Below are 3399 nucleotides of genomic sequence, written 5' to 3'. Positions count from 1 at the left end.
TTGGAAAGACCTCATATTTATTTATTGAGCATAAATAAATTTGGCTCCATATATGGACATTAATTTTGGTGTGAGGAAAGAAGGAAAGGAAGCAGAAATGTAAGAAGGTCCTGACAAACTTTATGTATCAATAAACATGATTAATTAAATATAAATTTAATTTACAAGTATATTTCATTTTTTATTGCATTGAGAATGGAATAAAAAGGGAAAGAAATTTCTATGGGGATAAATTAGGGTAAACTGGGGGAAACAGGATAAAAGGGAGATAATAGTCATATTCCCCTATGAGAGAATGAAGCATTTCTTGCCATATATGTGTCACTGTTTCCATTTGTTCAAAGCCGTCACTCATTCTCTGCTCCAACTATTCAAGTGAGGGCCTCATATATATCATTTCACCATATGAGGTTGGTATTATTATCCCATTTCCAGAACAGAAGAATGAAGCTCAGGAGACTTGAGTCATTTGCTTGAGGTTACAAAGCTGGCATGTGACAGAGTCATCCTTGGAACTCATTACATATTTTGAAAGCCTTATGGGTTAGAATTCTGCAAGCTTCCTTCCTTAAGGAAAAGGCTACTGGTCACCTGAGAAGGAAAGCATCTGAGTGTTTTCTGGGTTCAGGGAGTGTCTTCTGTCCTGCAGATGGGTGAGACTAGAAGTGTCCCTTTGTACAGAGTCCCCTGGGACAGCGGTGCTAGCTGTGATTTGAGGTGAGGAAGGACCTCAGAGAACCAGGATCTTGTGTAGTGGACCTGAGTCTTATGCTGGGGACCCAGCTTTCATGGGCACCTGACCTGGCTGAGGAGCTTTGGGGGTTCTGAGTCCAGAGGCAGTTCTTGTTGTGTTGATTGGACGACCATTTTTTTGTTGGTTTCTCTAAGTTTTCCTTTAATGTGTCTCCAATCCCAGCTCTCAGCTGGGACAGGGAAAAGGAGCTTGCTCCTTTCTGTAGGGGGAGACAAGAGAAGTAGAGGCTGGTGGCCTGTTGGGGCCAGGAGTCTCTTCCCTGGTATGCGTTTGATCCAGCAGGTGAGACTCTCCTGTGGACTTTCTGAAGTCATGTGGACTCTTCTTCCTTTGTTTGAACTCCTGGGCTGCATCTCAGGTTGAATGGAATATGCCAGCTGGGACTTTTCCTCCTTGCTGCCGATCTCTGGCCTGGGGAACCATGAAGTCATCTGTGACTGTCTCAAGTGAGGGTCAGCACACTTTTTAGGTAAAGGACCAGGCAGTAAAAATTTTAGGCTTTGTGGGTCATATCGTCTCCATCTTCCTCCTCACCTCTGCTATTGTAGCAGGAAAGCAGCCATAGATAACAAAGTGCAATAAATAGGCATGCCTGTGTTCCAATAAAACTTCACTTACCAAAACAGGCGATGGGTGGGATTTGCCCTCCACACCCCCAGCAGGTACAGTTTGCCAACCTAGGTCAAGAAGGTAGAACAAATGAATAAATGTGAGGATTTCCTTCACCATGTATATGTGTTTCAAATCATCACAATTTACACTTCCAATATCTTATCATTTTATTTGTCAATTATACCTCAATAAAGCTGGGGAGAATAAAAGGTAGAGCAGCTATAGTCTGCACATGAGTGCCATTGCCCAGGTGGAAAGACAACTAAGACTAATAATCCAAAATGCCTTGGGACCTCAGAATTTGTACAACCAAGAGCTCTGTATGCCAGCCTGCCCTGTGAAACACCAGAGGGGATATCTGTCTAGCCTAGACGGCCGGGGAACCTTGTTTCAGGACATTGCATTTAAGGAGCCATGGGTCTGGAGAGTATATGGGCCTGGAGAGTATATGTGACATGGGCCTGGAGAATATATGTGACAATGTCTGGCTTGTCCAGCTTGTTCTCCAGAGCTTGCCAGCTGGAGCTGGGCCAGGGCTGGGGCTGCATTTAAAGGCTGATAAACTTTCCAGGGACACATTTTGCCAATAGACACATGCCCAGCACATGTTGTTCTGGTTATACTGGCCTCTCATGGTGTGCTCTTGAAAAAATCACGAGGTTTGCATCTACTGTGGGTGAGATCAACTCCCAGACACAGAGAGGCCATCAGAAGAAATGGGGCATGCCCTTGTGACCAGAAGGATCCAGGGCAAATCCAGACACCTAGGACACAAGACAGAGAAGCATAGGCATCTGAGAACAATAGCTACGGCATGGGCAGTGGCGGAGGAAGAAGAGCTTCCTTTTGGTTAGGGCACTGGCTTCGTGGGGGAGGCAGCCCTTGTGTTGGGCCTTGAAGGGTGGGTCAGATTTAGGCAGGTACAGATAACAGATAAGGGGTTGGAGAGTGTGAGTGTGTTTGGCTAACAGCTAGTGGTGTCATTTGGCTTTGAGGTTTTGGGGCAGATAGTATTTCCAAAAGTGATCGCAATAACATCTGCAATAGCCCATGCTCTTCTCCCCTTTGAAACTATAGATGGTACCCTCTGTGTAGCCACTACAGTGCAGTGCAAAAGAAAATGCCAGATCTGGGAGGCTAGACCATACAAAAAGTTGCAGTTTCTGCCCTGTGTGAGTAGGAACACTTGTGTATGGAGCCCCAAGCCCCACATGAGAAGTCGGACCATGCTGAATCTGCCATGGCGCTAGGGAGTCATCCAATGTAGATGCTCTGGTCCTGTCCTCCCCCCTGCCCACTCAGATGACTCCCACCTCCTGAAACTAGGTCACCCCAGCCTCCAAGTCCCAGGTAGTGCCCCAGATGGGGTGGAGGAGGTAAGCTGTTTCTCCGTGCCCTCTGGTTCCTGACCCACAGAATCCATGAGCAGGTTAGATTGTTGTTTTACACACTGAGGTTAGGGTGGTTTGTTCTTTGGATTCTGGGAAACTGGGAGGGAGAAGAGTATAGAAAAAACTGCATGGCACTTGTTCTATGACTTTGAAGCCAGTTTCAATCACTCAGAACTTATGGGCAGTGGGAACCCCTGGGAGGGTCCACTGGAGGGAATGGCTTACTTTCATGCCATGCTTGCAGAAGAAAAATCGGCAGTGAAATCCAGGACACAGTGATGGGCAGTGGCTGGAAAGAGGGTGGAGAAGCTCGCCGAGGGTTTTGGGATTGATTTAGATGAGCTGCAATCTCTGGTGAGCTGTGGTTGTGGGAGCTGAGAGGAGGAGCCAAAAGCAAGAGGCACTCACTGCTGGGGAGGATTAGGAAGGAGTTCTTCCTCACCCCTCGGCAGCTCCCAGCCTTAGTCAAGAGAACCGAAGGCACATGCAGGGTGTTCCTTGGAACCTGGCTGCACAGTCTTGTGAATGCAGGACTTTCTGCTTAGAATAGGCTTGAGGTTTCCCAGCTGGTAGTGGAGTAATAAGACACAGAGCTGGTTTCTGGTGAGACAGAGCTGGTTTTATGTGTGGGTGGGATACCGA

Source organism: Phyllostomus hastatus, unplaced genomic scaffold (genome assembly GCF_019186645.2).
Source record: "Phyllostomus hastatus isolate PE091 unplaced genomic scaffold, TTU_PhHast_1.1 phas_contig_34, whole genome shotgun sequence".
Classification (NCBI taxonomy): Eukaryota; Metazoa; Chordata; class Mammalia; order Chiroptera; family Phyllostomidae; genus Phyllostomus; species Phyllostomus hastatus.
Note: the sequence above shows the minus strand (reverse complement) of the source record.